The 13162-nt window shown below is 42.4% G+C and overlaps 1 long non-coding RNA gene across 1 annotated transcript; it reads left to right on the forward strand.

Annotated features, from left to right (window-relative positions):
- Positions 1-1558: 1558 nt before the first annotated feature.
- Positions 1559-12367, forward strand: LOC140199714 (uncharacterized). The gene is made up of 3 exons (XR_011886469.1): positions 1559-1613; positions 10370-10477; positions 11213-12367. It is a non-coding gene; the product is annotated as an uncharacterized lncRNA (long non-coding RNA).
- Positions 12368-13162: the final 795 nt, after the last annotated feature.

Raw genomic sequence — 13162 nt, forward strand, 5'->3', positions numbered from 1 at the left:
GGATAAACCAGTGGCTGATTGTCAGGAGGCAAAGAGTGGGATTAAAGGGAACCTCTTCTGGTTGGCTGTCAGTGATGAATGGTGTTCTATAGGGGTCTGTGCTGTGACTGATTATTTTATATGTTATATGTCAATGATCTGGATGATGGAATTGATGGTTTTGTTGAAAAATTTGCAGACAATTGAAGATAGGTGAAAGGGCAGATAGTTTTGAGGAAATAAAGAGGCTACAGAATAATTTAGATTAGGAGAATGGGTAAGGAAGTGGCAGATGGAATATAGTGTCAGGAAGAGTGTGGTCAGGCACTTTGTAGAAGAAATGAACGGATAGATTATTTTTATATGGAGAGAAAATACAAAAATAAATCTGAGGTGTAAAGGGACGTGGGAGACTTTATGCAGTATTCCCTAAAGATTAATTTGCAGGTTGAGTCTGTGGTGAGGAAGGCAAATTCAATCTCAGCATTCATTTCAGGCAGACTAGAATATAAAAGCAAGGATGTAATGTTGAAAATTTATAGTCATAGTCATAATTTATTGATCCTGGGGGAAATTGGTTTTTGTTACAGTTGCACCATAAATAATAAATAGTAATAGAACCATAAATAGTTAAATAGTAATATGTAAATTATGCCAGTAAATTATGAAATAAGTCCAGGACCAGCCTATTGGCTCAGGGTGTCTGACCCGCCAAGGGAGGAGTTGTAAAGTTTGATGGCCACAGGCGGGAATGTCTTCCTATGACGCTCTGTGCTGCATCTTGGTGGATTATAAAGTACAGGCGAGGCCTCACTTGTAGTATTATGAGCAGTTTTGGGCCCTTTATCTTAGCAAGGATGTGCTGGAACTGAAGAGGGTTCAAAGGAAGTTCACGAAAATGATTCCAGGTTTGAATGGCTTGTCATTTGAAGAGCGTTTCCTGGCTCTGGACCTGTATTCACTAGAATTCAGAAGAATGAGTGATGACTTCATTGAAACCTATAGAACGTTGAAAGGCCTTGAGAGAATGGATGTGGAGAGGATATTTCCTATGGTGGGAAAGTGTAGGACCAGAGGACATAGTGTCAGAATACAGGGGTATCCTCTTTAAAGCGGAGATGACGTGGAATTTCTTTAGCCAGACAGTGGTGAATCTATGAAATTCTTTGCCATAAACTGCTGTGGAGGCCAAGTCTTTATGTGTCTTTAAGGCAGAGATTGTTAAGTTCTTGATTGGTCAGGGCATGAAGGGATATGGGGTTAGGTGGAGGAAGGCAGGAGGTTGGGCTGAAAGGAAAAATGGATCAGCCATGACAAAATGGGCCAAACGGCCTAATTCTGCTCCTATGTCTTATGGTCTTATATATGTACTTAGATAATATATTTATCTTGAACTGTAAGCTATGAAGTGCAGTGTGACCAATGCCAAAACTCGGCCCAAAATGTTGACAGTTTCTGTTCCTCCGGCATTGTGTGTGTGTTGCTCTGAATTTCCTGCGTCTGCAGGCTCTGAATGAATGACTCCGCGATTTTATAAAATGGACTCGTGACATCACAAGTAGCCAGTGCACAGGCGCGGAAAGTGTCAGGGGCATTGACGGCAGCGGGAGACAGGCGCAGCACCACCAAATGCGGTGAGTTCTTGCTCTTTGTGTAGGGGTTTTCCTTATTTTTTAAACCATAAAAGCATAAATTGGGAACAGCAGAGAAAGGAGTGGACACTGTCAGAATCATGTATCGTATTAAGCTAATCTAAAGAGAAAAGAGAACCACCTCTCCTCTTAACAGTTCATAAAAAAAGGATTCAAAATTTTCTATTATTGGGGGAAAAAACCCCACTAAACTAACCTAAAACAAAAAAAAGAGGGGGACTGGGCAGTCCATTTTGAGGATACAGTTAAAAAGAAAGGGAAGATCCTTCTGGTCATATCTAAAAGTTGGCAGAGAAAAAAGAATAATTAACTTTTAAAGTAACAAAAATTAGATCATATGAAAATATTGAATAAAAGGTCGCCAAGTTTGCTCAAATTTAAAAGATGTATCAAACGACCAACTTCTAATTTTCTCCAGACTTAAACAAGACATAATGGAGGAGAGCCAAAAAGATACAATAGGTGGATTGAGATCCTTCCAGTACAATAGAATAGCTCTCCTGGCCAATAAAGTTGAGAAAGCTATCATGCGTTGAGTGGAAGCAGGAGCATTTCCTGCTTCCGTTGAAATAACCCTAAAGATTGCTGTAAGTGAATTAGGTTGTAGGTCCAGAGTTATGACTTCTAATAACGTTCTAAAAACCTCTCTCCAAAAGTTATTTAACTTTATGCAGGACCAAAACATATGCATTAAAGTGGCCACCTCAGTGTTACATCTATCACAAGTAGGATTTATATTAGAAAAAAATGTGCTAGTTTATCTTTTGACATATGCGCCCTGTGCACTACCTTGAACTGAATCAAGGAATGACGGGCACAGATAGATGTGTTATTAACTAAATTACAAATTTTATTCCATTGATTATCTGCAAATGGTTCTTGAAGTTCCAATTCCCAAGCACGTTTAACCTTAACATTAGACATCATTCGTAAATTCAATAGTGGTTTACATATGATGGCTATCAATCCTTTTTGCAATGGTTTAAGCTGAAAGATAACATCTTTCATATCTGGTAAATGAGCAAATGGGTAATTCAGTAACAAATTATGTAAAAAATTCCTAACTTGTAAATACCTAAGAAATTGTGCATTAGATAAATCATATTTGTCCATTAGCTGAGAAAAAGACATCAAACAATCCTCTAAAAACAGATCTAGAAAAGTTATTATTCCCTTAGTTTTCCATGTTAAAAAGGCCTTGTCTAAAATTGATGGTTTAAAAAAATAATTAAAGTGGATATTACTAGAAAGAACAAAGTTATTTAAGTCAAAAGATCTGCGAAACTGAAACCAAAATTTTAATGTATGTCTAACAATGGGACTAAGATCTTGTCTACCAATCTTAGAAAACAAAAAGGGAAGAGGAGCTCCCAGCAAGGAAGCCAAAGAGAACTCCTTTACCGAGTTCTCCTCCAAGTCCAACCATGAAAGACAGACCTGGTTATCTATACAGTTAATCCAGAAAGTAATATAACAAATATTCATTGCCCAGTAACAGAGTCTAAAACTTGGTAAGACCAAGCCACCATCTTCTTTTAATTTTTGCAATGAAGGTTTACTCACTCTGGAACTTTAATTATTCCAGATATATGATAAGATCATAGAATCTATTCTATCAAAAAACATTTTGGGAACAAAAGATGGAACAGCTTGAAACGTGTATAAGAATTTTGGTAAAATTGTCACTTTTATAGCATTTATTGGACCAATTAGCGACAACGTCATAGGCAACCATTTGGAAAGCGTTTATTGTGTATATTCATTTAAAGGAAGAAAATTATATTTATATAAATCTTGAAAATTTTTTGTAATTTTAATACCAAGATAGGTAAAATAATTTTTAGCAATAATAAAAGGTATTAGATCATATTGATCTGAATATTTATTAATAGGAAAAATTCACTTTTATGTAAATTTAACTTCTATCCAGAGAAGGCACTAAATTCAGTAAATATGGATAACATAGAAGGGATAGATTTCTTAGGGTCTAATAAATCATCTGCGTACAACGAAACCTGATGTACTTTATCTCCTCTCTTAACACCCTGAACAGAGTTGGAATCCCTAACAGCGATAGCAAGTGGTTCTAAAACCAAATTAAATAATAAAGGACTAAGAGGACAACCCTGACAGGTTCCTCTATATAGTCTAAAATAAGGAGATTTTTGATTGTTAGTTATAACCGCAGCCATCGGGGCTTGATAGATCAGTTTGATCCAGGAGATAAATCCCAGTGCAATACTCTTTCTACTGGGCTTCCAAAGCAAATTCACCTCATTCAGAATGCTGCCGCTAACGTTTCAAATGTTGAAAGACCCAGACAGAGTAGACATGGAAAGGATGTTTCCCATGGTCAGAGCGTCTAGGACAAGAGGGCACAGCCTCAGGATAGAGGGGCGTCCATTCAAATCAGAGATGTGGAGAAATTTCTTTCACCAGAGGATGGTGAATTTGTGGAATTTTTGTCATATGCAGCTGTGGAGGCCAGTCCGTTGGCTGTATTTAAGGCAGAGATTGATAGGTTCTTGATTGGACACAGCATCAAAGGTTACAGGGAGAAGGCTGGGGGGTGGGGCTGAGGAGAGGAACAATGGATCAGCCATGATTGAATGGTGGAGCAGACTTGATGGGCCAAATGGCCTAATTCTGCTCCTATGTTTTATGGTCTTATGCTGGAATTTTAACCAAAACCAGAATGAGGAAACATATCACCCTTGTCCTAACTACACTGCGTTGGATTCCTGTACCTTTCAGAATTGATTTTAAAGTTCTCAATGGTCAGGGATGGGAGTACATTACAGAACCGTTTCTGCTTTATAATCCTGCTTGAGTTCTCAGGTCTTCTTCCACCGGTCCCTCAAAAAATAATTGGCAGCTCAGCTTTTCTGGACTGTGCTCCTAAACTGTGGAATTGAATAGCTAAAACTATAAGGCAGGGGTTCCAACCTGGGGTCTATGGACCCCTCGGATAATGAACCTTTATTAAACACCGGCTCAAAACCTTTTTATTTTACCATGCTTTCACCTTCTTGCTAGCCTTACAATCTTCTAAATCTCTATCATCACCTAGTTTTTTGAACCATTTGTAAGCTCTTCTTTTCTTCTTGACTAAATTTACAACAGCCTTTGTACACCATGGTTCCTGTACTCTACCATCTTTTCCCTGTCTCATTGGAACGTTTCTACGCAGAACCCCACTCAAATATCCCCTGAACATTTGCCACATTTCTTCCGTAAGTTTCCCTGAGAACATCTGTTTTCAATTTATGCTTCCAAGTTCCTGCCTGATGGCTTCATATTTCCCCTTACTCCAATGAAACACTTTCCTAACTTGTCTGTTCCTATCCCTCTCCAATGCTACGGTAAAGGAAATAGAATTGTGATCACTGTCTCCAAAATGCTTTCCCACTCAGAGACCTGACACCTGACCAGGTTCATTTCCCAATACCAGATCAAGTACAGCCTCTCCTCTTGTAGGCTTCTCTACATATTGTGTCAGGAAACCTTCCTTTACACACCTAACAAACTCCACCCAATCTAAACCCCTCGCTCTAGGGAGATGCCAATCAATATTTGGGAAATTGAAGTCTCCCACCACAACAACCCTGTTATTATTATGTTTTTTCAGAATCTATCTCTCTATTTGCTCCCCAATCTCCCTGTTACTATTGGGTCGTCTATAAAAAACACCCAGTAGTCATTGACCCCCTCCTATTCCTAACCTCCACCCACAAAGACTCCGTAGATAATCCCTGCATGACTTCCTCCTCTTCTGCAGCCGTGACACTATCTCTGATCAGCAGTGCCACACCCCCACCTTTTTTCCCTTCTTCCCTGTCCTTTCTGAAACATCTAAAGCCCGGCACTTGAAGTAACCATTCCTGCCCCTGAGCCATCCAAGTCTCTGTAATGGCCACAACGTTGCAGCTCCAAGTACTGATCCACGCTCTAAGCTCATCCACTTTATTCATGATACTCCTCATATTAAAATAGACACGTCCCAAACCATCGGACTGAGCGCATCCCTTCGCTATCACCTGTCTATCCTCCCTTTCGCACTGTCTCCAAACTTTCTCTAATTGTGAGCCAGCCTCCCTTTCCTCCATCACTTCAGTACAGTTCCCACCCCCCAGCCATTCTAGTTTAAACTCTCCCCAGTAGCCTTAGCAAACCTCCCTGCCAGGATATTGGTCCCCCTCGGATTCAAGTGCAACCTGTCCTTTTTTGTACAAGTCACACCTGCCCCAAAAGAGGTCCCAATGATCCAGAAATCTGAACCCCTGCCCCCTCTTCCAATCCTTCAGCCACGCATTTATCCTCCACCTCATTCTATTCCTATACTCACTGTCACGTGGCACAGGCAGTAATGCTGAGATTACTACCTTTGTGGTCCTGCTTCTCAACTTCCCCCCTAACTCCCTGTAGTCTGTTTTCAGGACCTCCTCCATTTTCCTGCCAATGTCATTGGTACCGAAATGTACTACGACCTCTGGCTGTTCTCCCTCCCACTGCAGGATATCTTGGAATCCATCTGAAGCATCCCGGACCCTGGCACCTGGGAGGCAAACTACCATCCGTGTTTCTTTCCTGCGTCCACAGAACCACCTGTCTGACCCCCTAACTATAGAGCCCCCTATCACTACTGCCTTCCTCTTCCTTTCCCTACCCTTCTGAGCCACAGGGCCAGACTCTGTGCCAGAGGCACGGCCACTGTTGCTTCCCCCAGGTAGGGTGTCCCCCCCCCCCCAACAGTACTCAAACAGGAATACTTATTGTTAAGGGGTACAGCCACAGGGGTACTCTCTAGCCTCTGACTCCTGCCCTTCCCTCTCCTGATTGTTACCCATTTGTCTATCTCCCCAGGCCCCGGTGTGACTACCTGCCTATGGCTCCTACCTATCACCTCCTCGCTCTCCCTGACCAGACGAAGGTCATCGAGCTGCATCTCCATTTCCCTAACCCAGTCCCTAAGGAGCTGCAGCAGGTGCAGATGTGGCCGTCCGGGAGGCTGGGAGTCTCCAGGACCTCCCACATCTGACACTGAGCACAGAACACTGGTCTCACACTTCCTGTCTGTATAACCTAACTCGCCTCGACCCGTTATCACCGAAGCTCTGTTGAGCCAAAGCCCTCCCACTCTGTCTCCCTCTACTCCGACACCTGCTCCTCTGGCGTCCACTCTGTAAAGCTGTCTTCTTTTTAAACTCTTCCCGCTGTTCTCACTGGCCGACTTCTATGCACTTGCGCAGTCGTACCCCTTTCAAACCGCTGAAGAAATAGACTCTTTCATGTCGAAGTGCAAACAAGTCTCTCTCTACAAAGTGATCTAAATTAATTCCAAATATAAAACACAACATAATTGATTGCACAAATATTCACCTCTTCAAGTCAGTATTTAGTAGATGCACCTTTGGCGCAATTCCAGCCTTGATCTGTATGGATAGGTCTCTACCAGCTTTGCACTTCTGGACACTGCAATTTTTCCCCATTCTTCTTCACAAAACTGCTCAAGCTCTGTCAGATTGCATGGGGATTGTGAGTGAACAGCCCTTGTCAAGTCCAGTCACAAGTTCTCAGTTGGATTGAGGTCAGGACTTTGACTTGGCCACTCCAGGACAATAGCTTTGTTGTTTTAAAGCCATTCCTGTGTAGCTGTGGCTTCATGCTTGGGGCCATTGTCTTGCTGGAAAACAAATCTTCTCCCAAGTCGCAGTTCTCTTGCAGACTACATCAGCTTTTCCTCCAGGGTTTCCCTGTATTTTGCTGCATTCATTTTACCCTCTACCTTCACCAGCCTTCCAGGGCCTGCTACAGTGAAGCATCCCCACAGCATGATGTGGCCACCATGATGCTTCACGGTACGGATGGTGTGGTTTTGATGATGTGCAGTGTTTGATTTATGTCAAACATAGTGTTTAGTTTGATGGCCTAAAGCTCAATTTTGGTTTCATCAGACCACAGAACCTTCTTCCAGCTGACTTCAGAGTCTCCCACACAGTTTCTGGCAAACTCTAGCTAAGATTTCATGTAAGTTTTTTTCAATAATGACTTTCTTTTTGCCGCTCTCCCGTACAGCTGCAACTGGTGAAGCACCTGGGCAACGGTTGTTGTATACGCAGTCTGTCCCGTCTCAGCCAGTGAAGCTTGTAACTCCTCCAGAGTTGTCATAGCTCTCTTGGTGGCCTCCCTCACTAGTCCCCTTCTTACACGATCACTTAGCTTTTGGGATCCGCCTGCTCCTGGGCAGATCTATAGCTGTTCCATATTCTTTCCATTTCTTGATGTTTGACTTAACTGTACTCCAAGGGATATTCAGTGCCACTGAAAGTTTTTTTGAGTGCATCTCCTGACTTGTGCATTTCAATAACCCTTTCGTGGAGTTGCTTAGAATTTTCTTTTGTATTCATGGTGTAGTTTTTGCCAGGATACTGACTCACCAGCAGTTGGATCTTCCAGATACAGGTGTATTTTTACTACAATCAATTGAAACACCTTGACTGCATACGGGTCTCCAAAAATAGATCTCCATTCAACTGATTATCTGACTTCTAAAACCAATTGGCTACACAGTAATGATTTAATATGACACACCTTTAATATGGTGGGGGAATACACACACACATATCACTACACCAGAGAAACAGGCACATCTAGTCTGTGCTAAACTATTAATTCTGTTTGTTCCATCAATGTACACCCACAACATCTCTCTGCATACTCCTGTTCATCTACCTGTTTAAATTACTCAATATGCATATGATTACATTTCATCTGTAATGCTAGCAAGACACCAGACCAGACAGTTCAGAGCCTCAAGGTTATCTGGCATAATAGGTAAATTCAGATGTATGTTGTCTGCCAAGCTGTAATTCACTGGTAATTCCCCTTGTGTTTTTGATTAAATTTGACCTAATGGAAGTGTTGAGAGTGAAATAAGAACAAAAATTGATCCTTAAGGAACAGAAAACACACTATCCATGGATTTTAGATGCACCATTACCACAGCAAACAAAAAATTTCTTGTGCAACTCCAGGTCAGAGTCTTCAAAAGAACCCTGAAAGGGAAAAATAGAGATATTAAAGATGGAAATAGAGTTGATTCCGAAGTTGCAAGCAAAGGAGGTGCCGTTAATTCTCCTAAGCTCCTCCTCCTTTGTGTGTGGAGATGATTAAAAATAACAATTGTGTTTGTGTGGAGATTATTAAAATAATGATCATGTGTGGAGTCTGTGTGGAGGTTATAAAATACTGTATAACAATTGTGTGTGTAGAGTGTGTGGAGATTATTAAATACAATTATCATTTTGCACCATTCATACATTAATATACAGGCTCTAATTGCTTTACATATGTGAATTGCAAAGATAAATCAATATTGTCATAAAAATATGAGACGCAATGAAAAAGTGTAAGAGAAGACGCACGTTATATAGATTAAAATGTAATTAAATACCTGTATACCAAATTATAGAAACATAATTCACATCAACAGGCATTAAGTAATCCTATAAGTAGGCCAAATTTACAAAGTAGGTTTTTAGAAATGTTTTGAAATGTTCCACAGTACCAGCCTAGTGTATTTCCGTCTGTAGAATATTCCAGATTTTTGTTGCATCAGAGCAAAAGAACGCATCACCAATTCTTACATACTCGGCACTCGAAACACGAAGTAAACCAGTATTCACAGATCTAAGGTTACAATTAGGGATGTAAGGGGATAGGCACTTCAAAACATACACAGGAGCAAGATTATTCAGAGACTTGCGTACAATTAAGAATATTTAAAAATTGATCCTAAAGGACATGGCTAGCATGAGAGGGCACAGTTTTAAAGTACTTGCAAGTGGGTACAGAGGAGATGTCAGGGGTAAGTTTTTTAATCAGAGAGTGGTGAGTGCGTGGAATGGGCTGCCGGCAATGGTGGTGGAGGCAAATACGATAGGGTCTTTTAATAGACTCCTGGATAGGTACATGGAGCTTAGTAAAATAGAGGGAGATGGGTAACACTAGGTAATTTCTAAGGTAAGGACATGCTCGGCACAGCTTTGTGGGCCGAAGGGCCTGTATTGTGTTGCAGGTTTTCAATGTTCCTATGACACATTTACTGTAGGTGTGTGTAGAGTGGCTGTGTATGATGCCGCCAGACAGAATTTTCTGGAACGAAGGGACATCAACCTGAGTTGCGGTTCCTTCTCCACTGACACCTGCTGAGAATTTCCGAGAGTTTGTGCTTTTCTGCCGAACCCTTGGCGTAGCACACAACCCAGCTCTCCCTTGGGCTCTACGGTGCCTGAGGGAGTGAGTCAGAGGCACGTAAAATTGAAAGATCACGAGGAGAAGAAGGTGGGTCTTCCGGCGGAAGACTGGCAGCTAAGAATCCCGCTCAAGGATTCTTGGCGGCATTGCAGTACGACTTATCAACTTGGAAATACTGGTAAATCTAGAAATACTGGAATCCCAAATCAAAACTGGGGTAGAGGTTAGCAGAATTGGCGACGGGAGAGAGAATGGAGGTGGGGATTGGTGGTGGGGAACGAGGATGGGGTGGGGAGGTTAATGTTTCATAGAATCCAGATCTGCGCCATAAAGGGCCTAGGAGGGATTTGGAATGACCTTCCCCATGTATGAATGGAGCTTCGGTGAGCTGTGGGATGGACATTGGCCTGGAGAGAGGCTTTACTCTGGGGTTGCTTTTGCCCAACCGAGCCTCATGTTTGTAAATGTCTGTGATTATGTAGCCCGTCAGCAGAGACTGCTCGTGTGTGTCGGGAGCTCGGCCCTGGGTGAGAAGCTGAATTTACAGAAGAATGCAGTCTGGCTCGTTCCAAGTCCCGCCTCAGGAAGTGGTGAGATTAATTTTATTTGTCTTTAGAAATACAGCATGATCACAGGCACAACGAGCCTGCACTGCCGAATTGCACCGACGTGGCCGATTAACCTACTAACCCGTACATCGTTGGATGTGGGAGGAGAGGAGAGCGGGGCACCCATAGTAAACCCACAGGACCCACAAACTCCTTACCGACAGCAGCAGGAATTGGACACTGACCACTCTGTTCCTGTGCCACTGCTAACACTGGTTCAGGCCCTGTCATGTCCTTGAAATTATCCTTCTGCGAGCGATAGTGTCCAGTAAGGGATCTGTGCTGACATGTGTTGTGGGGTGTCTTGGAAAAGGAGGGAGGAGTATGAGTGACATTGAGGGAAACAGGCCATTCACTCCACTGAGTCCACATGGACTATCAACCTCTCTACGTCACCTCAGCTCCTCATCCGACATTAATCTTATTCTCTCCCCACCTCTCATTGCCAACACCTCCCCCAGGGTTCTACCCCCCCACCCATACGCTAGAGGCAATCTACAGCGCAGTAACAATTACTTTGTTCCTCTTTACACTTGGTCTACTGGAAATGGCATTAAACAATCTTGAATTCAATTTCAGTCAAGCAGATTGATTTGACTCTTCCTGACCCTTTCTCTACCACCCCAGTGCCCTCAGCTCCCTCTCCCACCCTCAAATTTTAACTTCCCCTCACGCATTCACTATAACTCTCTCTCTCTCTATCTCTGATTTTCTCAGATGAATCCATATTCGGAGAAGGGAATGATCAACTTTATACGGAATTTGTTCTGCAGTCGGGGTGATGTTGCGGATTGTAACTACCGTGCTGAAATTCTTCGTAACAGTCCTGATGCACTGGGTACAATATATTCTCCTGGAGAGGAAGCTGAGACATGCTATGTGATTGAAAATTTTGTTGTAGCTAGTGATCACATCAAGAAATTCATAAATGAGAGCCCCACGCATGCTGTGTTTAATTCTGGTTTATCGTACCTGATTGAAGGTTCTAATTCAGTTAGTAACAATCAAGCAAATTTTCTCAGGATTATTAAGACCGCACATGGTCTCGTTTTCATGGTGTTGAATCATGCAGACGCGAGTTTTCCGAGAGGCTTTAAAATTGGCAATGTTAGAATATCAGATCAAGGCAAATGTTTTGTCCTGAAAGCAAAGAATAATTTGGTAGATTGTCGCTTAATTCCACTGAATGAACAATGGAGAGTACTTGCCATATTAGAGGGCATTGCCTCTCAACATTCAGAGTGTGAAAACATGAAGTGTGGAGATGTGGATGGTGGGAGGGATTGTATCCAGTACTTCAATAAAGATAGTTATACTGATGAGAATCTCATCATCTATTTTACCAGCTCCTCCATTGAGGACCAATGTAGCCTTGTGTTCAACAGGAATGGTGAGGTCATTGGATTTCATATTTCACACTGCCACTTGGTACATGGGAGCTCTGAAATGAACACCATTGCGAAAGCTGTGTACCTGAGAGAATTCATCTCTGATTTTGTCTGAAAGGCCTGTTACTGGTAAATGAGTATAAAAATTTAGTAACATAGCAGAATACAGGCCCTTCTTGTGTCCTGTGCCCTCTTGTGGCAACCATTTCAGCCCTGGGAAAAAGCCTCTGACTATCAACACGATCAATGCCTCTCATCATCTTGTACACCTCTATCAAGTCACCTCTCTCTCTCCGTCACCCCAAGGAGAAAAGCCGAGTTCCCTCAACCTCTTTTCATAAGGTATGCTCGCTCCCCAATCCAGGCAACGTCCTTGTAAATCTCCTCTGCACCCTTTCTATGGCTTCCACATCCTTCCTGTAGTGAGGCAACCAGAATTGAGCACAGTACTCCAAGTGGGGTCTGACCAGGGTCCTGTATAACTGCAACATTAAGTTTAATAAAGCTCTGTGAATAGAAATTGATTAACTTGACCCAGTGTTCTGTTATTTCTGTGATTTTTAATCTATTCAATAAACATGTAACACTCTGTAAGGTTTCACTGCTAAGGTAATGGTTTCTCTGTCGCAGCAATGTTTGGGTTATGACTAGAGATAACGGGACTTTGGAATGTGGGGCTATCCAATGAGTAGGATGTTGTTCTTTCTCGTGGGTCTGGGAGCCGGATTTTGCAGTCCTTTCTCGGGGAGAGATGAAGAGAGAGGACGCGAATGGAGACAGTTGCTAGACCACCGGACCAGGTGGACTGAGGAGCGAGGGTCCGAGGGTCGGCCACGCTCGGAGGAGGTCGATGGGAACAAGTGGACGAAACCATGAGCTCCAACGTTGCCCATTACACTGTTTCAGGAAAATGGGTCCTTTTCTTTTTTTTTGTTTCTTTACTCACCATATAGTCAAATTAAGAATTACAAAGCTCAATCGTTTAATCACATATTGCGTACTGTGTGTTGTTTTGTGGTACTGATTTATAACGGGGGACACATCGCACAGTATCCACCCAAACGAGATTTCTTAAGTTTAGCAGGGCCGGGGGCTATCACCCCCGAGATTAAGCGTTAGCTGAACTGAGGGTTACATATATATACTGTAATGTATAGATTTTTTTTCTCTTCTATATTATATATTGCATTGAACTGCTGATGCAAGTTAACAAATTTCACGACTCACGTCGGTGATAATAACTGCGTCGGTCAGAAATGGGACAGAACAAGGGCAGGAG

This window comes from Mobula birostris, chromosome 6 (genome assembly GCF_030028105.1).
Source record: "Mobula birostris isolate sMobBir1 chromosome 6, sMobBir1.hap1, whole genome shotgun sequence".
Taxonomy (NCBI): Eukaryota; Metazoa; Chordata; class Chondrichthyes; order Myliobatiformes; family Myliobatidae; genus Mobula; species Mobula birostris.